Below are 27520 nucleotides of genomic sequence, written 5' to 3' on the forward strand. Positions count from 1 at the left end.
ATCAAATGCCTTACAGAAATCCAAGCATATGACATCAATACTATTACAGTTATCAACCATATTTATAATCTCATCAAAAAAGATATCAAATTAGTTGAAAGCATCTAGTTTCCATAAACCCACATTAATTGGCATTAATTATATTATCCTCCTTTAATTCTTTATTAATTGAGTCCCAAATCAGCTGCTACATTAACTTGCCAAAGATTGATGTCAGACTCACAGGCCTATATTACCCATATTATCCCATTTACCCTTTTGAAATATTGGCACAATATTCGCTTTCTTCCTATCTTCTGGAGCCTCCCCAGAGTTCCAGAACTTATTGAAAACTACCATTAATGGTCCAGTGAGCACCTCAGCCACCTCTTAAAAAACTCTTGGATACAAGTTATCCAGATCTACTGATTAAAAAATGTCTAGCATTATTATTGATAATTCTACCATCTCCATCCAGTAATGGACCAGTTCCATTGTTAGGAATTTTTTTTGTTCCTAATGTTGTTAAATTCTTATTGTCCTTAACATTACTGGCCATAGATGTCTCCTTGTGGCCCTTTGCTTCCCTTATCAATTTTCTACAATTCCTAGCTTATATTTATACTCATTGCTATCAAATTCTTCTTTCTTCTATTTATTTTTATTATATAAACATTTATATTTTATTTATACACACACACACACACACACACATTTTTATAGCTGCCTTCACTTCCCCTCTAAACCCGGTTGGTTTTTTTAACCAATGCAGCCGCCTTCTTTGATTGTAGCTTTTTGGGCATCTAGTAAAGTGTTCTTAAACAATTCCCAATTATCTTTTACTTTTTCTAATTAAATTCTTCCTCCGAGCTGACTGGGTTCATAATTGTTTTCAGCTTTGTTATTGTTATTATTATTATTATTATTTGTTATTTGTTATTAATGGAGATATCCCATCTCCTAGAACTGGAAGGGACCTTGAAAGGTCATCGAGTCCAGCCCCCTGCTTTCACTAGCAGGACCAAGTACTGATTTTGCCCCAGATCCCTAAGTGGCCCCCTCAAGGATTGAACTCACAACCCTGGGTTTAGCAGGCCAATGCTCAAACCACTGAGCTATCCCTCCCCCCTTTGTGAAATTAGCCCTTTTAAAGTACCAAGTTATATTAATGGTCTGGACTTTATTCTGTTTGCACATTATAAATATGATCAAATCATGATCACTTGTACCTAACCTACCATTAATTTTTAGCTCTGTGATCCATTCTTCTTTACCTGCAAGATGAAGTTTAATATAGAATTCCCCTGGCTTACATGCAACATTTTTTGAGTTAGGAAATTATCACCTATAATATTTAGAAATTCCATGGATGTTTTAGCACTGGCAGCATGAGACCTTCAGCATGTCACTTAATCTGAAGTCCTAGCATCACATAGCTTTTTGTTTTTTTCTAAATGTTACTGACAGATGCATAAGTAGGCGGCATCTGTTCCATTGTGTGATCTGGTGGTCTGTAGCAGATACAGCTAAAACCCGCTTATGCTTTACCTATTAGGTCACTGATCCATATGCACTGAAAATCATTTTCTTTTGAGTTATCAATGACTTAAAAACAGGTAATGCCATTTTTGACAGAGTGCCATTTCAGTGCCACTTTTGCCCCCTTGAGCCTTCCTAAATAGGTTATAACCATTGATTTTAACATTCTGGTGGGCTGTGTTTTGGGACTTCCTATGTGTTAGCCCTTTGCTAACCCATTGATAAATGTCAGTCATTCTTAAGGAGCATGGATCAATACAATATGAACTGCTAAACTGAGATCCTTTAGTGTTACCAGAAACTAAAAAGCTTCCTTGTTCTAGAAAACTTAAACTAACTAACTTGGGTATTTCTGTATGCACATAGTAGCCAATACATCACACTGAGCTGGTAAGGCCCATAGAAGTCACTATGAACAGATTATCAGATTTTACCTCGATAGCAAGATGAAGTGAGAGAGCCAGATGACACTCTGCAAGTTATGGTTAGTAGTAAATTATTAAGGAAACATTTGCTTTGAACTAACAGAAAATACAAAACACAACTGGATGCAATAATTAAACCTGCTGGGGCACAAGGCACTAAATATAAAAACTAAGTAAAAAGAACCACACTCACAAAAGAAAGTGGAAATGCTATGCATTCATTGTGCCATTCTGGGTGCATAGTTATAGCTCTTGTCAAAAAAAAAAAAAAACACAGTTACAGATATAAGAAAAATCATAAAAGCTTCATGGCTCCACAGAAGCTGGAGGCACCAAAATACACATACAAAATGGGCTATTACTGCATGAGCATCACCTTCCTGTGACACAGCTGTGCATATCATCAATATTGAAAGATTGGCAGTGCCAAATACTACTTTAAAAGCAGTGTTTCCAACCAAAAACTGCAGTAAAAGACAGAAGGAAAATATCATCCCCTGAGAGGAAGCCTCAGGGGAATGACCCTTTTTCAGTACCTTACAAGGAAGTAGTTGCACTCAGGTTTTCCCCTTCCCCCATATCTGCAAACTTCTATTCTCAAGAATCGTTCCATTGAAATCAATGGAAGCACTCTTGTGAATCTGGCTTTGAAGATATAGTATTACTGTCTCTAATGAGTTGGCTCAACAATGATGGGTTTTCCACATAAACAAACAAGAACAAAATGAAAAATATGCTTCTACATGTTTCAGTTTTTCGACAAAACAGAAACAGGTCAGAAAAGGGGAGTGGAGGAAGACCCTCAAACTCCATCTTTTCAGTTTTTCATCAAAACCAGAAAATTTCAAATAATGAAAATTTTCATTTCAGCCAGAACACCTTTTTTCCCTTCAAAAAACAGCCAGCTCTAGTTTTTCTTCTAACTCTAGTTTACTGTTTAGTTTGCTATGCTGCTCCAATCTGTATTTTAGTGGATGCCCAATGATCCCGCAGCCCTTTGCTGGATGGGCAGTGGAAATATCTGCAAGGCTCTGAGGTTGGATTAAGGGACACTGTCAGGCATATCCTGAGCCTGGCTTAGTGTACACCATCAAAATGATCCCTGAATGGAGACTGTATTTAGCTACATCATTTTTCACCTTCAGCCTCCAAAACAGTCCAGGCTAAAACATAATTTTTATCTCCTTAGAAAAGTATCTTGCAGGGAACCCACACGGTCATAAAACAGGAGGAGTAGGCACACCCACTTACGACTATTTCAGCTGTGAGAAGTGGGATCTTTTAATATCAAGGTTGAAGGCAGAAGGGTTGAACAGACTAACTATGGACATATATTTTTTTCCAAGGTACAAAATATACTTTCAATAAAGAAGTTTGGCCTTTTACTCTAACAGAGCTTCAAAAGACTGATTATGCTGATGAACATGATTTTAAAATTAATACTCTAGGTACAATTACTGCATTCCTTGAAAAACAGAACAGATGGTAACAAGGTGCTTATTTTAAGAACAGGGCATTATTGTTCCACATAATAGTGAATCTACTCAATAACCTCCTTTGCCTTGATGGGGCACAGCAGCATCTGTCTGATTTTTGGGGGGGGAGAGGGGGTGGGGGTGAAAGAGTGGCTGGCTAAGACTTGCAAAAACTGGCCGTGAATCTACATGTCAGACCCTTTCAAATACATTTCTGTAATTGACTTTATATAATCCAAGGCATTTTGATCTGGAGATGCATCTCCTTCATTGGCCTTTATCATTTAGGCACAAATATATGCATGCATGACCTTTGTTCACCTGTCTGGCTTCCCCTATAAAGAGCCTAATTTTTTACTTTCACCAGTTTTATGCTGTGGTAAATCCAGTCATTTCAACAGCATTAATCAGGATTTACACTGGTGTAAGTGGGAACAGAATCAGGCCTATGTATGCATGTGTTCAGTAAGAAAAACCCTCCCACTAACCCTTTCTTTCCCCAGAAACACACTTCCTTTTCCTCAGGATCAATTATACTATGGATAAGATTTTTCAATATGACTCATGTTTGGTTGCCTTAATTTTTGGGTACCCTACATGATGCACTTCAATGGGGTCTGGTTATATCAGGGTGGGTGCTCAGCTCTGTCTGAAAATTAGGCCCAGTGAGACATTCTGGGTGGGCATCCAAAAATCATTGATCACTTTTGAAAATCTTAGCCACAGCTTCTGTAGTTCTTCCATGCAGAGTGCTCAGCAGCTTATGCCTACCGTTAGCAACCCCTGTGGCCAACGCAAGCACTGTGATCAGTGCCAGAGAAAGTTCCAGACCCTTCAGGACAGGGCTTAATTTCCCCTCTCTGGAAGATACACTGTGGCTAGCCGTAACAGGAACGTCCTCAGCGTTCCAGGAGCTACTATCCTTGCACTGCCAGACCATTTCATAACTGCAAACATACAGATATAATAGGCTGCCAATCGTACAATGTTGCATCAAGGACCGATCTCTGTGTCTGGCCTCTTACTCAGTAAGCTAAAGAACTAGCACAAAGTAAACACTGTAAAGCAGCAACACAAAGTAAACACAGCTGCATATGGCTGTGAGGACCCTTCCCTGTCTATACTGTAAGGCTCCTCTCTCTCCCCCTCCCCCCAGTTGGTAAGTTTAGATATATTTAAAAGCAATCAACTCTCCAATCAAAAAGAGTTCGAGCATTTCAGGATGGGACAGACAGAGTGTGCAGGAATAGGCAGTTGGTGAATACTGAGAAATAAATTTCTGGACTGCCCCATTTCCCCACACCAAACAGACCTTTGGGTCACAGCTTCCTTCAGTGTTGCTCCTAGAGCAGGGGCGGGCAAACTTTTTGGCCTGAGAGCCGCATCGGGTTTCGTAAATTGTATGGCGGGCCGGTTAGGGGAGGGGGTCGTGGCCCGGTCCCCACCTCCTATCTGCCCCCCCTCCCTCCGGGACTCCTGCCCCATCCAACCCCCCGTTCCCTGACGGCCCCTCTGGGACCCCTGCCCCATCCACACACCCCGGCTCCCTGTCCCCTGACCACCCCCGAACCTCCACCGCCCCATCCAACCTCTCCTCTCATTCCTGACACATACACCCCGGGACCCCTGCGCCATCCAACCACCCCTTCTGTCCCCTGACTGCCCCCGGAACCTCTGCCCCTGACTGCCCCCTGTTCCTCCCCCGACCCCTACCCACACCTCTGCCCACCACCCCAAATTCCCTTGCCCTCTATCCAACCCCCCCTGCTCCCTGCCCCCTTACCACGCTGCCTGGAGCACCAGTGGCTGGCGGCACTACAGCCGCACCGCCCAGCTGGAGCCGGGCCACACAGCTGCCACCGCACAGCACAGAGCACCGGGTCAGGCCGAGCTCTGCAGTTGCGCTGCCCCAGGAGCCCACAGCCCCGCCGCCCAGATTGCGCCGGCGGCGGAGCGAGCGAGCTGAGGCTGCGGGGGAGGGAGGACAGCAGGGGAGGGGCCGGGGGCTAGCCTCCTGGACCAGGAGCTCGGGGGCTGGGCAGGACCGTAGTTTGCCCACCTCTGCCCTAGAGTTTGGCACCCTTGGATACTAATCCTTGGAAAACTTGCTGGGATTGCTTAAGAGTGGTGTAAGGTGCTCCTCTTCCCCAAAAAGTGAAAGATTACAGAACACTGTGTGTTAAGTGTAAACTGACTTAAATTGCCAGACACATTATTATGACCGAACCCTGGGGCTAGGATATTTAATTCATTCTTGGAGTGGTTTAGCTGGAGAAATAGGGAAAGAAAGATACAACAAAAAGGCTTCTGTTCCTCCTTCCAGGGCTCCTGAGGGCAATTTGGTGACAACCCCCAGTCAGAACTAACCTGTGAGGAGGATTCTAGACATTACTCCTCAGAGCACCAATTTCTGACCCATTCAGTTTTTAACTCCTCTTATTATAGCTGAGCTTGCCAATGCTGGTGCTACTTCCTGGGGAATCAATGAAGAGGGTGATTAACCAGTGTACCCCTGGTACACACACACACTTCTTGAAGAGACTGCTGCAGCTACCCTAGACTTCAAGATCACTTTTTTTTTTCTTCCTTTTTGAGGGTTTGTTTTTAATCCGTGACACTGCTAGCCATGGGTGGCATTTTTATGCTTATGCAGCCATAAGATTCTTTCTTAATATTTTGCCTGAAAATAATGCTTTGAAGAGAGTTGTTGCCTTAGGGGGTGTTCCCTGCTAAACTGCAGCAGTTTATGATGGGTACTAGGTGCCTTTCCTTCGAGTAGGATGATGTTACATGCTTAGTTCAAACAACAGCCTACCCTAGATGGAAGATTTGTCAGATGATGATTATGATCCCAGTGGTTCAGATCAACATTTGCTTTATGATTCCAGAATCCCTGATTTTTAATAACTTTTGGTTTGTGTTTAAAATTCTTTATAAATTAGACATTTTATATGTCAATATATTTATGATAATTACTTAATTTCTGTGCTGGTAAACTGTCTAGCTGTTTCTTAGACTGTTCTTTAAATTACCCGGGATGTCATTTTAAGTTTTGTTTTTTCTTTGTCCTTTTTCTCTTCATCATCTTGCCAATTTTATCATGATGGGCCACATTATTTCCTAGCCCTCACCTGGCTGTAGAGGGGACTAGCTGGATGAAAGGATTTCCCTCCCACCTCACCCCTGAACAGCTGGGTTAGAGCCACTCAGGTCCAGGTCCTGTGCACAGCTGCATGACTGCTGCTACTTTCCCTGGCTCTCATGCAAGCAAGTGGGAGGGGGAAAGGGTGGGAAGCAGGCAATAATGGCTCAGTCATCTCCCTCTGTGTGCTGACCAAGGAGCTGGCTGCACCTTTTCAGGGGTGCAGTAAGTCACTTTTCCCCCTCCTGGCACAAGAGGAATGTCCAGGGTGGAATGGTGATGGAGTCACAATAGCTCCTGCAACAACACACCCATGTTGTGTATCTTAGATGCCTATATACAAATGCGAGAAGTATGGGTAATAAGCAGGAAGAACTGGAAGTGCTAATAAATAAATACAACTATGACATTGTTGGCATCACTGAAACTTGGTGGGATAATACACATGATTGGAATGTTGGTGTGGATGGATACAGCTTGCTCAGGAAGGATAGACAGGGGAAAAAGGGAGGAGGTGTTGCCTTATATATTAAAAATGTACACACTTGGACTGAGGTAGAGATGGACATAGGAGATGGAAGTGTTGAGAGTCTCTGGGTTAGGCTAAAAGGGGTAAAAAACAAGGGTGATGTCATGCTAGGAGTCTACTACAGGCCACCTAACCAGGTGGAAGAGGTGGATGAGGCTTTTTTTAAACAACTAACAAAATCATCCAAAGCCCAAGATTTGGTGGTGATGGGGGACTTCAACTATCCGGATATATGTTGGGAAAATAACACAGCGGGGCACAGACTATCCAACAAATTCTTGGACTGCATTGCAGACAACTTTTTATTTCAGAAGGTTGAAAAAGCTACTGGGGGGAAGCTGTTCTAGACTTGATTTTAACAAATAGGGAGGAACTCGTTGAGAATTTGAAAGTAGAAGGCAGCTTGGGTGAAAGTGATCATGAAATCATAGAGTTTGCAATTCTAAGGAAGGGTAGAAGGGAGAACAGCAAAATAGCGACAATGGATTTCAGGAAGGTGGATTTTGGTAAGCTCAGAGAGCTGATAGGTAAGGTCCCATGGGAATCAAGACTGAGGGGAAAAACAACTGAGGAGAGTTGGCAGTTTTTCAAAGGGACACTATTAAGGGCCCAAAAGCAAGCTATTCCGCTGGTTAGGAAAGATAGAAAATGTGGCAAAAGACCATCTTGGCTTAACCACGAGATCTTGCATGATCTAAAAAATAAAAAGGAGTCATATAAAAAATGGAAACTAGGACAGATTACAAAGGATGAATATAGGCAAACAACACAGGAATGCAGGGGCAAGTTTAGAAAGGCAAAGGCACAAAATGAGCTCAAACTAGCTACGGGAATAAAGGGGAACAAGACGACTTTTTATCAATACATTAGAAGCAAGAGGAAGACCAAAGACAGGGTAGGCCCACTGCTTAGTGAAGAGGGAGAAACAGTAACAGGAAACTTGGAAATGGCAGAGATGCTTAATGACATCTTTGTTTCGGTCTTCACCGAGAAGTCTGAAGGAATGCCTAACAGAGTGAATGCTAATGGGAAGGGGGTAGGTTTAGCAGATAAAATAAAAAAAGAACAAGTTAAAAATCACTTAGAAAAGTTAGATGCCTGCAAGTCACCAGGGCCTGATGAAATGCATCCTAGAATACTCAAGGAGCTAATAGAGGAGGTATCTGAGCCTCTAGCTATTATCTTTGGAAAATCATGGGAGACGGGAGAGATTCCAGAAGACTGGAAAAGGGCAAATATAGTGCCCATCTATAAAAAGGGAAATAAAAACAACCCAGGAAACTACAGACCAGTTAGTTTAACTTCTGTGCCAGGGAAGATAATGGAGCAAGTAATTAAGGAAATCATCTGCAAACACTTGGAAGGGGGTAAGGTGATAGGGAACAGCCAGCATGGATTTGTAAAGAACAAATCATGTCAAACCAATCTGATAGCTTTCTTTGATAGGATAACGAGTCTTGTGGATAAGGGAGAAGCTGTGGATGTAGTATACCTAGACTTTAGTAAGGCATTTGATACGGTCTCGCATGATATTCTTATCGACAAAGTAGGCAAATACAATTTAGATGGGGCTACTATAAGGTGGGTGCATAACTGGCTGGATAACCATACTCAGAGAGTTGTTATTAATGGTTCCCAATCCTGCTGGAAAGGCATAACGAGTGGGGTTCTGCAGGGGTCTGTTTTGGGACCGGCTCTGTTCAATATCTTCATTAACGACTTAGATATTGGCATAGAAAGTACGCTTATTAAGTTTGCGGATGATACCAAACTGGGAGGGATTGCAACTGCTTTGGAGGACAGGGTCATAATTCAAAATGATCTGGACAAATTGGAGAAATGGTCTGAGTTAAACAGGATGAAGTTTAACAAAGACAAATGCAAAGTGCTCCACTTAGGAAGAAAAAATCAGTTTCACACATACAGAATGGGAAGAGACTGTCTAGGAAGGAGTACGGCAGAAAGGGATCTAGGGGTTATAGTGGACCACAAGCTAAATATGAGTCAACAGTGTGATGCTGTTGCAAAAAAAGCAAACATGATTCTGGGATGTATTAACAGGTGTGTTGTGAGCAAGACACGAGAAGTCATTCTTCCGCTCTACTCTGCTCTGGTTAGGCCTCAGCTGGAGTATTGTGTCCAGTTCTGGGCACCGCATTTCAAGAAAGATGTGGAGAAATTGGAAAGGGTCCAGAGAAGAGCAACAAGAATGATTAAAGGTCTTGAGAACATGACCTATGAAGGAAGGCTGAAAGAATTGGGTTTGTTTAGTTTGGAAAAGAGAAGACTGAGAGGGGACATGATAGCAGTTTTCAGGTATCTAAAAGGGTGTCATAAGGAGGAGGGAGAAAACTTGTTCACCTTAGCCTCTGAGGATAGAACAAGAAGCAATGGGCTTAAACTGCAGCAAGGGAGGTCTAGGTTGGACATTAGGAAAAAGTTCCTAACTGTCAGGGTGGTTAAACACTGGAATAAATTGCCTAGGGAGGTTGTGGAATCTCCATCTCTGGAGATATTTAAGAGTAGGTTAGATAAATGTCTATCAGGGATGGTCTAGACAGTATTTGGTCCTGCCATGCGGGCAGGGGACTGGACTCGATGACCTCTCGAGGTCCCTTCCAGTCCTAGAATCTATGAATCTATGTGCCACCCTTTATTTAAAACTGCGCCTAAACACCACAATCTAGACCGGGGTGGCCAACCTGAGCCTGAGAAGGAGCCAGAATTTACCAATGTACATTTCCAAAGAGCCACAGTAATATGTTAACAGCCTCCCATCCGATCCCCCACTCACCACTCCCAGCGCCTCCCACCCACCGACAGCTCCGCTGATCAGCACTCCCCCTCCCTCCCGATCAGCTGTTTCGTGGCGTGGAGGAGGCTCGGGGGTGGGGGGGAGGAGGAGTGAGAGCACAGCAGGCTCAGGGGAGGGGGCGGGAAGGGGTGGAGTGGGGGCAGAGCCAGGGGTTGAGCAGTGAGCACCCCCCGGGCAAATTGGAAAGTTGGCGCCTGTAGCTCCAGCCTCAGAGCCGGTTCTGTACAAGGAGCCGCATATTATCTTCTGAAGAGCCACGTGTGGCTCCGGAGCCATAGGTTGGCCACCCCTGATCTAGACCTATTAATTATGTTTAATTGTTGACATGTTTTGAAAGAAAAGCAGAACAGTCCCTAACCAGAACCTTTCCCCCCTAAAATTCCCCCATGTGGCATTAGCAGCTCTAGGAAACAAGAGCCTGTTCATCATTCCTACATTTCCTTCCCGTCCCAAATAAGCAATAAATCCAGACCCTTGTTGTATATAAGAAAATATGAACATATTTTGCATTATTGGTCAAATTCTCCTGTTACACCAGAATGGCTTACTCCAGCAATAACGAAGAATGGAGTTTGGCCCTATGCTTTAAATAACGTTTTTTAAATGGTGGACTTTGGCTGCCTAGTTTGTTTAGTGAGATAAGGTGGATGAAGCAGTATCTTTTATTGGACCAACTTCTGTTGGTGAAAGAGACAAGCTTTTGAGTTTACACAGAGTTCTTCTTCAGGTCTGGGACCAACACGGCTACGACACCAGTGCAAACAACGTTTAGAGTAATTTTTCCTTTGATGGGACATAGCAGCGACTGCCTCTTCAAGATGCTAGGGTGACATTGGATTCTGAATGTTTTATAAAAACTCAAGGTTCAAGGCAGTGTGTGAGGTTGAATTGGGGTTTTTTGGTTTGGGGTGGGTTTTTTTAGTCTTACCCAATTCAAACATACATCGGCTTTTGGCATACTCCACTATGATAAAACCAAACCTAGGAGGAAACTATGGTTATCACCTTCCAAGACTGTTAAACCACTTCCTCAAAACAGTTCATACAAAGTTCTGTTCTTCTGTAGGGAACTTAAAAAAGGGACAACTCTAAAACTGTAAAAAAGTTATCAATCTAAGCAAGGTCACCACCAAAAAGTGACTTAACCTTTTCTCTCAAGTTTGCATCTTTTTGAAAGACACTCATTTAAAATAAAAACAACAGGATCAAATCAACAGGTTGAACTCAATAGGAGTTTGCCATAGACTTCAGAGGGACCAGGATTTGGCCTACCTGGCATCTAAAAACAGAAAATCACTCTAAAAAGATCTTCTTTAATCAGAAGGAGAGTATGCACATGACTGCTGCATTATTTAGTTACTATGGTTACCAATAAATATTAACAGGCTGCTCCTTAGTTTGCTTTAATATAACAGATTTAATCAATTAGTTTTCCCATGCAATAATCCCATTCCAAAACAAGCATAAGATTTATCTCGCCCCTAAACTCCTGGCATTCTATCCACCACTAAGAGATGCTACAGGGTGTATTCAACTTCCAGAGTAAGGGTGGAGATAGTGTTCATGATGCTTCCCCATCTCCACACAAGGGAGAGTGGCCTGTATCATGCCCAAATACTGGGTCTCTCTTGGGACAACACACAACATTAAACAGGGAGTCACTGACCCAGCCTGTTGAGGTAATGTATTTGGAACATCATGATCTTGACATGAGAGTTCAGTTGGTTCTGTTAATATATTATGAAGTAATTCTATACACTCAGAGGAATCTCCACTCAGACCAATTGTGCCTCTTCTGTGAGATCAGAGCAGCAGTTTCAGACTGAACCACTTTAGAGCTAGTTTCAAGCAGCTGCCAGCATTATCGAGAAAACTGTTTCTGTGCAGGAGCACAGACTATCTTCCTAAGACAGTGGTTTTCAGCCTGTGGTCTGTGGCTCCCTGGGGGGTCCGCAGACTATGTCTAAGTTTTCCAAAGGGGTCTGCAACTCCATTTGAAATTTTTAGGGGGTCCACAAATGGGAAAAAAAAGGTTGAAAACCACTGTCCTAAGACCCTGCCCATTTTGGAAGCAGAATCGTGTTTGACAATACAATAGCTTAGTAAAACCATAATCGCATAAGCTTTGTGATGGGGTGTGAACCCCACAGCATCTCCAAAAGAGTTAACTGGAGCTGGAGAGCTCAGTTAGAGCACCTGATTGCACCTGAAGGCGGAGCCAGGCCCAATTAAAGACAAATCCCAGCTGGGGGAGGAGCTAGATGGGCACTGTAAAGCGAGGAAATCCAGAGATGTCTGCAGGTAGAGAGGGGAAGAATTCTGCAGTGCTGCTTTTGGCAATAGAGACCAACAGGGTTGAAAGGAAGCCCAGTGGTAGCATTAGCCCTGGGATTGTCTACTAAGTAAAGATTTCTGGCAAGAGGCCAGGAGAGAGATGGCGAAGTCACCAGGGTGGAGCAAGTGAGCCCTGACAAAATGGCAGGACCTGGACCTCCAGGGAGGTATTCGACTGAGGAACATAGCCAAGGGGAAACTTAAGAGGGATACAAGTTTGAACCCAAGAAAGGGAGAAGTTGTTTAAATTTGCATTTTCAATTGGGATTTGTTGAAGGACTCCAGGCCTGTGCCTTGAAAGAGGATGAATCTTGGGAAGAGAAAAAGGTGATGAGTCCTCACGTGAGGGATGTAAGTGTGACACTGACAGACCCCGGTTGTCGTCAGGATTGAACCTGGGACCTCTGGAGTTTAATGTATGAGCCTCTACTGCATGCATATATATATATATAGAGAGAGAGAGAGAGAGAGATGTCTGGGTGCCACTAGATGGGACAGAACACCACACCCAGGAGGTGTGGGGGTTACATAAGGACCACTGGAGACCCGACCCAAGGTCTTGAAATTGTTTGATGGGGTTCTGTTATCTTGGAAGGGGCAGAGGGAAACTATAAAGTGATCTGGCTGGAGGGCCATCACAAGTAGAGGTAGACCACCACAGGGCTGGACGAGCTGTCAGCAGGTGGCACTGGACAAGAGGAGCCTGGTGTGCTATGCCCACCCACAAGGGGCATGTGTCAGCACTAAGTTCACTCTAATACATCTTGCTATATACTACAGGGCTTCAGACTTACTTTATAATCAAAGGGTTTGAGCAGTTTAAATGTCATGAGAGATGCCTGTGTTGAGCTTCCGGGGCTGCAATAGCTTTCCCCACCAACAGGTGTGGCTGCCCAGCCACACAGGGCAGCTCCATGAGAGGGAGTGATGGAGGAGGAGCCAAACATGCTAAAGTAGCCTCCGCTGTCTTTTCACTTATTTCATCTGCTGTAGGTTTGGGGCAGAGGGTTGTAGCCTTCAATCCCACCTGTCTTGCTGGAAAGGGGACTCATGTTTGCCCGTGGACATTTTGGATAACCATGTGGGAGAAGGGGAGAGCTCCACCTTTTGGCCCCATCACAGCTATAGCAGCTCACTGGGGCTACCTTTTCCTCCCTCTCAGCAGCAGGGATGGTGCAGGGGTATTTTCCAACTGAAAGACAGAGACTCCCAAAGGAATTGCAGGGTGGGGGGAAGAGACAGGAAAAAAAATAAGTAAATTGCTTATGCTTAGGGAGAGGAATAATTTCAGTTTTTTCATCCCCTAGAAGGCACAACATACACATCACAGTTATGCTCTTCTACCTCTCCTGCCTAAACCCAGGGAGCTGTTCCAAATTTAATCAACACATGAACCAATCCAGCATGTATTAGTGACATGGTGCTTCTTCAACAGACCAGTCACCTATATATGAAGTTCCTGTCCTTTCTGGGATCCCCAGCTACAAATTAAGTTGGGTATCTTTTGCAACTGTGCTCAAAAAGAAACTCCCATAGCAATAGCACTGATTTCTTTTTAAGCTAACACCTAGAGAGCAAGCCCACCACAATCAGCCTAGTCTATTTATCATTGATAAAAATGTTAACATCTATACAATGCAAAACTTGTTCTCACCTGCCTACGCACAAGGAGCGATTAAAACTGATTACTGTACTTCCTGTTAGCAGAAATATTCAACAGCTATTTTGTACGCCAACCCCAAATGATACACTGAAAATTAGAGCTACTTTACTGTAAATCTATACAGCCAAAGCTATTGCTGACTTTCTTTTCAAAGACCATGCATGGTACAATCCAGGATTCAAAACAATCCAATTCTAATGGTAGGCCACTTGGTTTGTCTTCATACACATCCCTGCACTGACTGTGTATAATACAAATCTCCATGCAATTAAGAGTATTGCAGGGGTGTCAGATAATTAAATGCCAGGACACAAAAGAATGATACATGCTACTAGCTATGGTACAGCTTGAACAACAGCAGTAAAGAAGGTTCCCCACACCCTATTCCTAATGTGTGACAAACCCCTGGTATGGAGGAACCATCTATACGGATATCGAGTTTGGTTTCCACATCCATTACTTCCTCAGCCTCTTTCCTGAGCACCTACATCAGCACCTGTTGTAATGGTGCTTTATGCAATATGAACACTTATCCACCAAAAAACAATTGAGCCACTGAACTTTCAGTTAACTGCTAATGGTGAATGCTATGCAGGGTCCAGCTGCAGAGGCTGACAGTCAGCTTGCCAGTGTATGCAGAATTTGAACCTCCAGAAGCACCCCTGCAAGCACACACATCTCCTTCCATCCCATGACACCATTTCTTCCTAAAGCAACACCAGTCCCATGGCAACTCCCAATCTCCAGACTCATTGTTCCTATCTTCTAAGGAGAGGGGAGGCTCGGCCAGGAGGCCCAAACTCTCACCTCACTCAGTCTTGGAACTGGTTGGTCAGCCAGAGAATAGTCATCTGGTGTACAGGAAACCATGACTGTTCCCTTGACATCGTAACATAGTCATAGTCTGCCCCTGCAGTTATTCTAGCATTTCCAATTATTTAAGCAGCCATTATCTACTAGCTGCCCTGGATTTAGATGAGTCACCATTTGATGCCTCTAGAAAACTTCAAGGAGCAAGCCCCTTGGCCAACAAAGGGAACAAGTTTAGAAGGCGAGAGAGGCAGGCCATTTGTACATCCTTGCAAGAGACAACAGTGAGAATGGGAGGGCTGAGAGCTTTCAAAATAGCATCTGCTCTAGTCTGTGAATTGTTCATGACCCTGGCCAGACTGTTCACAAATTTAAAAAGAATCTAAATCCACCCTAATTACAGGTGGACTCAGGATTATAGTGCTACATTTTGCAAAACCTGACCATTGATCAAGGCCAATTTTAAACTTAGAAAAAAAAAGATAGTTTAAGATTGGGGTGGGGGTGAATGGGATAAAGACAGAGCACATGCTATGGAACCCAGAGACTAGACTGCAGCACTGGTAACAATTATTCCTGAAAGTGCCTGTACTATAACCCATTAGGAGATGTTTTAGCGCCTCCAAACAGGGACATGTATTACAAATACTGTAAAATAGGTAACGCATGCATTGCCTTAATCAACTCTTTCCATTGTTGGAATTCAGCTGCCAGAACCAGGGACCCTCTCATTTAATATGAAATGTCATAAAAGGTAATAAGCCTGCTCCTTCATCGAATGGGGCCTAACTGCCCAATGCTATTTCTGAACTTACAGTATGAAATCTTATTAAAAATTCTTATTTATATATAAACTGGCAACCAGTGTACCTTAATCAACAGATTTAGAAATAAAACAGATACCTTAGATGGGAATACAGTCATGTTTCACATGATAAATGTAATTCTTCCCATGTACAGTGGATAAAGGAATTTGGTCAAAGTGTTCACTAAACTGAATTCTGCCAACTCCACTCTAAACATTTAAAATAAAGATCTTTGTACACAAGGTGAGAAGTGGGAATGAGTGGAAAAAAGAACTGAAATTCTCAGATGAGATTACAAATCAAGGCTAAATAACTTTCAGTGAGTTCAGAATCTGCAAGATACCATATAGATACCAAAATTAGGAAGCCTTATTTGCTGTTCATAATTTGATCATAATATGGTAGCCATTTATTATCCTTCATTATGATGTTCTTTGCCACTTCTGGAGTGATTGAGTGGGTGCCTTTTAAGTAGGGCTGCCAACTTTCTAATAGCACAAAACCGAACGCCTCACCCCTGCCCTGCCCCTTCTCTGAGGCCCCGCACCTGGTCGCTCCATCCCCCCTCCCTCCATCGCTCATTCGCCACCATCCTCACTCACTTTCACCGGGCTGGGGCAGAGGGTTGGGGGGGGGGAGAGATGGGCTCTGGGCTGGGGGTGCAGGAGCTGGGTGGGGCAAGAAGTGAGGGGTTCAGTATGCACAAGAGGGCTCCAGACTGGGGTAGGGGGTTAGGGTGTGGGGGCAGGGATGAACGGTTTGGGGTGCAGGAGGGGGCTCCGGGCTGGGGCCAAGAGGTTCAGAGTGTGGAAGGGGGTGCAGGTTCTGGGGTGGGTGGGGATGGGAGGGGTTTGGTGTGCAGGAGGGGGCTCAGGGCTGGGACAGGGGGTTGAGGTGTTGGGGAGGGTGTGGGGTGCAGGCTCTGGGAGGGAGTTTGGGTGCGGGAGGGGACTCTGGGCTAGGGCAGGAGGTTGGGGTGCGGAAGGGAGTTCGGGATGCAGGGTCCTGGCGGCGCTTACCGCGGCTCCCAGGAAGTAGCCACCAGGTCCCTGCTGCCCCTAGGCACATGGGCAGCCAGGGAAGCTCCGCGCGCTGCCCTCGTGCCTGCAGGCACCGCCCCAACAGCTCCCATTGGTCGTGATTCCTGGCCAATGGGAGGTGCTTAGCCAGCACTCAGGGCGACGGCAGCGTGCGGAGCCTCTGTGGCCGCCATGCGCCTAGGGGCCGCAAGGACCTGGCGGCTGCTTCCAGGAGTCGTGTGGAGTCAGGGCAGGCAGGGAGCCTGCCTTAGCCCTGGGCCCCTGCTGCACCGCTGACTGGACTTTTGCTGACCGGAGCCGCCAGGTCCCTTTTTGACCTGGTGTTCCGGTCGAAAACCAGATGCCTGGCAACCCTATTTAAAAGAAGTACACTATGCACAAAGTAGCCAAGTCTTAAAACAACCAATCTAATAAAAAGTGATCTCAAAACGATATAAACAGAGCCAACACCCCAAAGTCATCTCCAGATCCACAGCTGAGCTCAGCCTGGTGCAGGCTAGAACAGTGCTCCTGATCTCTCTAACCTCTGCTGCCCTAAAATGTTCAGAGCACTGCAATCCAATGCACCTGTAACAGTACCAGCATGGGTCTTGCAGAACTTCTCATGAAAGCATGACTAGCAAGAAGCACCATCACAAGGATTGCTGTGGAACCTGCTCTGAGGCTGGTGGAGCAGTATCAGTAATGCTTTGAATGATGCAAGCTGAATAGTGGTGATGGTGCAGTGCTGGGGGCAGGGAGAAAGTGACAGTTGTCTCACTACCAGATTAAAGTTGCAGTTCTTTGTACTAGCAAGGAGAATTGAGGTAGAAGCAGTGAAATATCTGCTTCCTCATTGCAGAAACTGACTTGTTCAGGGTGGTGCAATGTGCCTTGCTCAATAGTCAAAGTGAGCACGAAAAGGAGTTTAAATTCAGCCCAGGAATATTACGTTTGTTTATGTTATCCCTCACCCTAAGTACAAGAATACCTCCCTCAACACAAGTGCACTGTGATGTTGCACAATAGGCAGCAGCAGTGTGAAACTGACTGGAATCACAGAATGTTCTGTTTCAGACCCATGCTGCTGTGGGGGGCGGGGAAGGGGACAACCCTATGCAGCAGCAACACAGATGAAGTTGAACTGGATGGTGCTTGGGAAGAGAAGAGATGGACCAAAGTTTTATCAGTTCTTACTCCCAGCATGCCCGCTTGGTGTGAGAGATGCAGAGTCAGATTAATTGATGTTTTTGTTCACATATTTTATTAAGAACATTTTTAACAGACCACATTATAGACAGAAATAATAATGCATAGTTCCTATATACCACTTTTCATCAGTAGATCTTAAGTTTGTATTTATATATATTTAGTTACAATACACCTGGACTACTCCAAACAGGGTCACGTCACCAGTTGAAGCAAGGGACATCCCCTGTTTCAGATAATTATGTCTGGTGGCTTCCCCAGAGCCAATCGATTCTGTAGACTATCAGCTTGCATTTTAGCTGATGTGGCATCTTAAGTCCTGGTGGGTCGGACAGCCTTGGGGAAATCTGCAAACTGTCCATAATAGGGCAAACCATCCAGAAGGTTGAAATCTGAAGGCCAGGAGTCCTGCTGTGTTGCTTGCCCAAAGTATAGTAAGGTTTCAGGGTTGAATGAGAAGAATGCTTGAAGCCTTCAGATAACTGGGGTTCTACTCTAATGAGTACCAAGAATAAGATAGTCAAAGGCATTTAGAAGTAGGATGATTATTGAGATAAGGGATTAAAACAGGATAGATAAACATTCCAATAAAGCTAGTTTATGCCTGGGATGGGGGAGACCAGGAATTTTTAAGCTCTAGAAATCACTGCCAGCTCCATTTAGTCTCCAAGCCATCAGAAAGATAAGATTGGGTTCTCTTATAACTGTCTGCACCCCTAGTCTAACTACAGGGGGGAGGGCTAGCTCAGTGGTTTGAGCATTGGCCTACTAAACCCAGGGTTGTGAGTTCAATCCTTGCGGGGGCCACTCAGGGATCTGGGGCAAAATCAGTACTTGGTCCTGCTAGTGAAGGCAGGGGGCTGGACTCAATGACCTTTCAAGGTTCCTTCCAGTTCTAGAAGATAGGATATCTCCATTAATTTAATTTACCTCTATCTAGTCAATAGCCAAACAACATTAAGTTAATTATTAAACTCTTCAACATGATATAACGTGAAAGATCTTTAAGGCAAATTAAATAAGATTATCTCCAAGTTTTGAATACGTAATGCTAAGAGAATAAGATTTAAAAATAATCAGTCTCCTGGGTAGATCAGTAGTTACCTTCTTTATATAACACTTTACAACTAGAAATTCTGTACAGTAATTCCTCGCTTAACGTTGTAGTTACGTTCCTGAAAAATGCTACTTTAAGCAAAATGACGTTAATAGAATCCAATTTCCCCATAAGAATTATTATAAATAGGGGGGGTTAGTTTCCAAGGAAAATTTTTTTGCCAGACAAAAGACTATATATATATATATATATATATATATATATATATAAACACACACACACTATAAGTTTTAAACAAACAATTCAATACTGTACATGGCAATGATGATTGTGAAGCTTGGTTGAGGTGATGGAGTCAGAGGGTGGAAGAGGGTGGGATATTTCCCAGGGAATGTCTTGCTGCTAAATGATGAACTAGCACTCGGCTGAGCCCTCAAGGGTTAACACATTGTTATTAATGTAGCCTCACACTCTACAAGGCAGCACGAATGGAGGGAGGAGACACAATGGACACACGGCAGTGGCTGCAAACATGCCATGCGGAAACTGAACGTGATGACGAACCCACGCTATCCCACTGGAGCGCACCACTCGCTCCACTTTCCAAAGTGCTGGGGGGTGCATGTGTGTGTGAGACAGAGATACACACCGTGTGTGTGTGTGAGAGAAAGAGAGAGAGACGCACATTGCCCCTTTAAGTATGCTGACCCCACTCTGAGTACACTGCCCTTTTAAGTAGATCAGCAAGTTGAGACAGCAGCTGCTGCCAGCAAGCTCCCTCTGTCCTGAACCATGTAGTGTCCCCTCCTGCTCTGTGGAGATGGAGTACAGGAGCGGGGGGCAGGAGCAGGGGGAGAGGAACACCCTGACATCAGCACCCCTCTCCCTTCCCTCCCCATCCCCTGCACAGCAAGCAAGAGGCTTCCAGAAGCAGCTCCAAGGCAGAGGGCAGGAGCAGCACATGGGAGTGGGGGGGGAGGGACACCTGAACTGCCCAGCAACTGATAGCCTGCTGGGCGGCTACCGCAGAGGGAACTTAGGGGAGCTGATTGGGGGGCTGCCGGCCCATCCTGGTTCCAAGCCCCCACCAGCTAGCTCCAATGGGCTGCTCTTCCTGCAAGCAGTGGACAAAGCAGGCGGCTGCCAAACAACATTATAAGGGAGCATTGCGCAACTTTAAACAAGCATGTTCTCTAATTGATCAGCAACGTAAAAACGAAACAACGTTAACCAGGACGACGTTTAGTGAGGAGTTACTGAACAGGGATATATTAATGTAATAGGTTTTTGAATGTGCTCTGAACAATTTTATAAGTCAGCACCTGTCATCTCTAAGTTTTGCTTCCAGTAAATATATTGTGGGTCACAAAAGCCGCACTACTTCCTCTAAAGTCCAATAAGAATATATTTTGAGGTAAAACTCAGGAGATAAAACTCGGACATGTTCTGTTCTGCAGTTCTCAATTCCCTAGTTTCCAAGGTTAATTTTCAAATACAAAGACTCATCCCATGTGAGCAGAGGCCATAGAACCCCCCCTCCCCCACCCCTTGCAAAACAGCTGTCCTACTCACAGTTGTGGAGTCATCCATTCCTACTGGCTCCCTCTCCCTCAAACCCTTGCTCTCATTTGGGGAAGAGTGGAAACTCCTCTGATAAATTAAATTAAAGGCCTGAAGCAGAGAAAAGGCACAAGCCCCAGACTAGGTGCTAAATTCAGCCCTGGTATAAGCAAATGCAGTTCCACCTCAAAAAAGTTTCATCCACTTGAACCCAGGTTGAATTTAGATAAGGAAAGTCAGAAACCTAAAAGATGGAACAGGGATCAAACTTCTGAAAATACAGGTCTGTCGCATCTTACGCGCATTTAACATGCGCAATTTCAACTTTACGCGATCGGCAAAAAAACAAAAAACAAAAAGAGAAAAACAACACTTTTAATACTATACCTGTAGTGCGGGCGATTTCACCCGCCATTGAACTCAATGGGGTTTTGGCTATACGCGGTTTTCGCTTTACGCGCTAACCGCGGACCGGAACCCCCGCGTAAGATGAGACAGACCTGTAGTGCCCTATCAGCCAAAGGCACGAAATGCTGCTTAATTTCTCCATCTCTGTCAGTTTTTAAACCAAGATTGGGTGTTTTTCAAAAAGATCTGCTCTAGGAATTATTTTGGAGAAACTCTTCAGCCTGTGCTATACGGGAGGTCAGACTAGATGACTCCAGTGGTCCCTTCGGACCTTGGAATCTATTCACTGAGAGTTCATTCAGGCATCAGGAACTGGCAAATGCAATAAGAAAGGCTCTGTAGTGAGTCGGTGTGGCTCCCCTCCTGTCCTGAAGAGGGAGCCCCGGCGCAAACACCCAAGTGGGCGGAGCCACCGCCACCTGTCCCCGCCCCCCGGAAGTCAAGGGGCGGGACAGGAAGTATAAAGGCCAGCAGCCAGAGCTCAGTCAGGCGCCGGCCACCGCAGGGAGCAGACGTGCGGTCGGGAGCTCCCCGCCAGGATACCTCGGAAGCCCGAGGTGGATGCCCTAGCTGGCCGGAGCTGCCCCGAGCCCATTACGAAGAGGAGCCGCCGGAGCCCGTCCGCTCCCGTCGCTGGGAGGCGCCCGTGGAACTCCCCCACAGCAACCCTGAAGGGGAGGCCCCGCCAGAATCCTTCCCGCCCTGTTGTTATCCGGAGGAACCGCCCGAGGATCAGTGGCCGGATTTCCCTACAGAGCTACCAGACCTGCCGCCAAGCCCCGGCCGAGAGGAGTCCCCACTGATGGACTGGACCGCAGCCGATGCCACAGACGAGGTAGGCCCTGAGGGGGAAAATGGAAGTAGCCCGGGGGTAGCCGACCCCAGTCAGGCTACAGAGGCCTATGAGCCCATGGCAGTGTGTTTCGGTCAGGATACCCCACTGACCGGCAGCGACACTAATCGCTGCTAGGGCCCCGGGCTGGGACACAGTGGAGTGGGTGGGCCTGTGTCCCCCCCTGCCACCCCTACACACGGGTGGCAGGCTTCCCCCTCACTCAACGCAGGTAGGAACCTGAGTCCCTTACCTGCCTAGGCCAATTGCCTGCTTGTGCTCCGCCCTGACCCAGGGCCAGAGCTCCTAAACTGCCTGTGTGCTCAGCCCCTGCTACAGAGGCCTGAGCTTATTGACTGCTTGTGCTCAGCCCCTGCTGCAGAGGGCCTGAGCTAAACTAACTATTGGTGCTCCGCCCTGACCCAGGGCCAGAGCTAAGGGACTACCGGTCTGCTCAGCCCCTGCTACAGAGGGCCTGAGCTTATTGACTGCTTGTGCTCAGCCCCTGCTCCAGAGGACCTGAGCTAAATTAACTATTTGTGCTCCGCCCTGCCTCCAAGGACCAGAGCTTATAGACTGTGTGTGCTCAGCCCCTGCTGAAAAGGGCCTGAGCTTATTGACTGCTTGTGCTCAGCCCCTGCTCCAGAGGACCTGAGCTAAATTGACTATCTGTGCTCCGCCCTGCCTCCAAGGGCCAGAGCTTATAGACTGTGTGTGCTCAGCCCCTGCTGAAAAGGGCCTGAGCTTATTGACTGCTTGTGCTCAGCCCCTGCTCCAGAGGGCCTGAGCTAAATTGACTATCTGTGCTCCGCCCTGCCTCCAAGGGCCAGAGCTTATTGACTGCTTGTGCTCAGCCCCTGCTACCGAGGGCCTGAGCTAGATTGACTGTTTGTGCTCAGCCCTGACCCAAGGCCAGAGCTAATAGCCTACTTGTGCTCAGCCCCTGCTCCAGAGGACCTGAGCTTATAGACTCGCTCGCCCAGCCCCAGTTACAAAGGGCCCGGGCTTATTGACTGTTTGTGCTCAGCCCTGCATCCAAGGGCCTGAGCTTAGTGACTGCCTGCCTGCCCAGCCCCTGTTCCAGAGGGCCTGGGTTCTTGACTGTGGTTTCCTCAGCCCCCTGGACCAGAGGGGCTGAGTCCTGAGCTAACGGACTATTTAATTCGTGCAGTAGGGAGTCGGTGTGGCTCCCCTCCTGTCCTGAAGGGTTGAGCCCCGGCGCAAACCCTTTTACAGGCTCATATCTCCTCACCTAAGTAGGAAAGCTGGAAAAATTATGTAAATATTAAAAGTAAAGGAGTGGCATGTAGGTAAAAAAGAAGATAGGGCTCTGCTTTGAATTTTTTCCCCAGAAGAGGATCCTCCCATATATTTATAACTAAAAGTTGCCAGCAAATCCATCACCCTTCCACTGAATCTTATCTTGATCTATCTCTCTCCTGCTACTGCCACCACCTCCACCCAACCCAACCCAACCCAACTTTTTTTCTGAATCAAATGCAATGTATGTCTGTCTACTGGACCCAGTTTGGGCTTGCAATCCCTCCTTACCCCCTCACTAGCTTCTGTTTAGAATATTTCAGCATACTTATACTTCCAAAATTATCACAACAACAGCACCCATATCCTTAGAGAACAACTGATTATGCCAAAAGAAACATGGGAATAGTGTGGTTCACTAATTATAGATTTTGTTGCTGTTCTAATAAGAATAACCTTCTCAATTATCTCACCAAGTTAAAAATAGTGAATGAAATAATTCAAAGCTAAGTGTTTCTACAAAGCCAAGTGTTTAGGTTTATTTATTCTAAATCAAAATTCTTTGCCATTGGCAATGGTTTCTTATTTATTTTTAGCATTAAAGTAATTAGCACTCTTCCACAAGATGAACTGGGGCTCTTTACATTACAAAGAGCTCCAAAGAGAGGAAACCTAGAAAAGTAAATATTTGTAGTCACCAGCTTTTTAAAAGGACACTGTCAATTTAAAATCTAAGTCACTTAAAAATAGAAGTTCAAAGTACAGTCAGATATGGAAACTGCCCTTGAATTTCTCTGCCAATATTTTTGTTTTGTGTTGTTCACAGCATATATTCCTTTAAAAAATATTTTCTTCTCCCCTGTTGTTTTGTGAAAGACCCACACTAACAACAGGGAAAATGGACTATAAACAAATAACCGGATTCTCCAGCTTGTGTAGTCATTTATATTTGTGCTAAGAGGTCATAAAATACCACCAAACCAGAATTCTCCACACATTTACACAAGTGGTAGCATTGTACACACACTCTTCATAAATGGAAATGGCTAGGGCTCTACCAAATTTACATTCCATTTTGGTCAATCTCACGGTGATAGGCTTTTCATTATTTCAGCTATTTAAATCTGAAATTTATTGTACAACAATGGTGTTGTAATTGTAGGGGTCCTGATCCAAAAATGAGTTGTGGCAGGGTCAGAAGGTTATTGTAGGGGGAGTTGTGGTACTGCTACCCTTACTTTTGTGGTGCTGCTAGCTGCAGTGCTGCCTTCAGAGCTAGGCAGCTGGAGAACAGCGGCTGCTGGCCGGGAGCCCAGCTCTGAAGGCAGAGCCGCCTCCAGCAGCAGCAGTGCAGAAGTAAGGATGGCATGGTATGGTGTTGCAACTCTTACTTCTGCACTGCTGCTTGCAGAGCTGGGCCCTCAGGCAGCAGCTGACACTCTCCAGCTGCCCAGCTCTGAAGGCAGCAGCACAGAAGTAAGGGTGGCATGGTATGGCATTGCCACCTTTACTTCTGGCTGCTGCTGGCGGGGCACTGCCTTCAGAGCTAGGTGCCCGGCCAACAGCCGCCGCTCCCTGGCTGCCCAGCTCTGAAGGCAGCACAGAAGTAAGGGTGGCAATACCATGATCCCCTCTAAAATAACCTTGTGACCCCCTGAAACCCCCTTTTGGGTCAGGACCCGCAATTTGAGAAACTGGTCTCCCCCATGAAATCGGTATGGTATAGGGTAAAAGCATATAAAAGACCAGATTTCACGGGGGGGAGACCAGATTTCACAGTCCGTGATGCGTTTTTCATGGCCGTGAATTTGGTAGGGCCCTAGAAATGACTAAAGAAGATGCAAGGCAGTACAGAATCAGGCTCTAAGGACTGTAAAATGCAAATGATAGAGAAAATGGGGGGACTGGGACAGTGGGTGGAGTAAACTTTTTTTTTTCCCGATCTCTTTCATTTCTATTAGTCTTAGGTGTTACTTGTAAAAATAGTAAGTCAAAAAAATCCTATTTGTGTGTTTTCTAAACTGATGGTGTCTGTTCATTTTTCTGTACGAAGTGTTCATATGTGTTTTGTAGTAAAAGGTTTATTACTGCCAAACAGGGCATCTTTCAGTAAGAAATCTTATCTACATAGTAGATACGTTGGCAATGGCTCCCAGAGTCCAGGATAAGTGTTTCTTTAAAAAAAACACATTATAAATCAAAATAATTGATATTTGATTTTTCTTTCATATTTTAATTGTTCAATAATAAATTAAAAGTAATCAAAGGTAAGAGGGCTGTAACATAAATTGCTGCATGATCCATTATGATGACCTTTTAATTGAGTTCTTCTGTCTTATTATGCTTTTATGTCTTTGTTTATTTTGATAGGAAAATGGTTCTCAACATAATGTTTAGAAAGTGGATGTTTATAAATCAGCCCCAATGACTACCATCTATAGATTCCTTCTCCTTTATTTGGATAGTATGTTCTGCTTTTCTTCAGTTTAGTGAGAGCAGCAGAAAACTTACTGAATTTTTATTTCAGTAGGCAACAGTTGTTCCTGTTTCTCTCTTTCCTCTTCAAGTAGTGTTGGCAAAAATGCAAACTAGCTAAAGCAGGGGTAGGCAACCTATGGCACGCGTGCTGAAGGCGGCACGCGAGCTGATTTTCAGTGGAACTCACACTGCCTGGGTCCTGGCCACCGGTCCGGGGGGCTCTGCATTTTAATTTAATTTTAAATGAAGCTTCTTAAACATTTTAAAAACCTTATTTACTTCACATACAACAATAGTTTAGTTATATATTATAGACTTATAGAAAGAGCCCTTCTAAAAACGTTAAAATGTATTACTGGCACGCGAAACCTTACATTAGAGTGAATAAATGAAGACTCGGCACACCACTTCTGAAAGGTTGCCGACCCGAGCTAAAGGAACCCTTTAGCCATCTGCCACATACCCATCTCCCAGCCAAATGTTTATACATCCTTGGCCACTAGAGTGAAGATTCTGTCAAAAAATTCCCAAGGCATTATAGTATTTCAATTTGAGGTAATAAAACTAAGTAGTGATGGTTTTAGATCAGAGGTGGGCAAACTATGGCCCGTGGGCCACATCCGGCCCGCGGGACCATCCTGCCTGACCCCTGAGCTCCTGGTTGGGGAGGCAAGCCCCCGGCCCCTCCCCCGCTGTTCCCCCTCCCCAGCAGCTACGCCGCCGCATGGGCAGTGCTCTGGGCAGCGCTCTGGGCGGCAGGGCTGCGCACTCCTACAGGGCAGTGAGGCAATGTGTCTGGCTCCAGCCAGGTGGCGCGGCTGCCAGAGCGGCATGGTAAGGGGGCCAGGGCCTGGGGATTGGATAAGGGGCAGGGGGTTCCAGGGGGCAGACAGGGGACAGGGAGCAGGGGGTGATTGGATGGGGTGGAGGTTCGGGGGGGGCGGTCAGGGGACAGGAAACCGGGGGGGGGGTGGATAGGTGTGGGAGTCCCGGGGAGCCTGTCAGGGGGTGGGGGTGTGGATAGGGGTCAGGGGATGGGGAACGGGGGGGATAGGCGTGGGGTCCCGGCCGGCCTGTCAAGGGGTGGGGGTGTGGATAGGGGTCAGAGCAGTCAGGGGACTGGGAGCAAGGGGGTTGGATAGGGGGTGGGGTCCCAGGGGCGGTTAGGGGTGGGGTGTCCTGGGAGGGGGCGGTCAGGGGACAAGGAGTGGGGCGGAGTGTCGGAGGTTCTGAGAGGGGCACTCAGAGGGTCGGAAGTGGGAGGGGTCAGATTTGTGGCGGTGGCCAGGCTGTTTGGGGAGGCCTAGCCTTCCCTATCCAGCCCTCCATACAGTTTTGCAACCCCGATGTGGCCCTCGGGCCAAAAAGTTTGCCCACCCCTGTTTTAGACCAAGCTAAACATGTTCAATAACTCATTTTCTTGAGATTAATAGATTGTGAGCCCAATCCTGCTGCTGTGTAAAGGCTGCATTAACAAATCTATAGTATTCATCCTACATATTGATGTATGTGATTGGATGTTTAATTATCATAACATGGTCAATATTCATTTTCTAGCCACTTTTCAAAGTTTTTGGAAGGAAACATAAACAGTAAGGCCAACGTTTTCAGAAATAGCCACAGATTTGTGTGTGCCTGACTTGAAACCAGTAGGGCTGGAGGCTCAGGGGTACTGAGGACCCATACCTCCCGTTGACCTGATGTTTCTTGCATAAATTTGACACCTTGCACCTAATTTTCAGAAGTGCTGAAGTAAATGGGAGCTGCAAGTTCTCAGCATCAGATACAAAGTAGCTCAGTCGGGGGCATCCTAAAACTGATGCACAGGATGGATGGGCACTTTTAAAAATGTGGTGCTTTGAGCCAAGAAATTCAGAGCCCCACAAGGTTATTAACAAATCTTTATTAAAAAAAAAACAACCCTGTAAGGATGTTCTACAAAAATATACCTATTATTATTAAAATATTCCTCTCCTGGTGTAGCTGCATGACAGGTGTAATGCACACCAGCCACATAATCTCACAGCTGAATCTCATGTCAGCAGACTCAGAATAAAACAGGCAAGACAACTTAAAGCAACTGGCAAAAGTAACTGTGTAAGAAGTGTTTTTGTGTTGCTGGATGAATAAGAACAGGAGGCTGCTGGGAGTGTTCCTTTTCAATCAGGAGATTGTAAAGT

General features: G+C 45.5%; 1 protein-coding gene across 1 annotated transcript in view; it reads right to left on the minus strand.

Moving 5' to 3' along the window:
• Window positions 1-27520, minus strand: part of GOLIM4 (golgi integral membrane protein 4) — a 68131-nt gene that overhangs the window by 40097 nt on the left and 514 nt on the right. The gene's annotated exons all lie outside the window — the stretch shown is intronic.

This window comes from Emys orbicularis, chromosome 9, assembly GCF_028017835.1.
Source record: "Emys orbicularis isolate rEmyOrb1 chromosome 9, rEmyOrb1.hap1, whole genome shotgun sequence".
Lineage (NCBI taxonomy): Eukaryota > Metazoa > Chordata > Testudines > Emydidae > Emys > Emys orbicularis.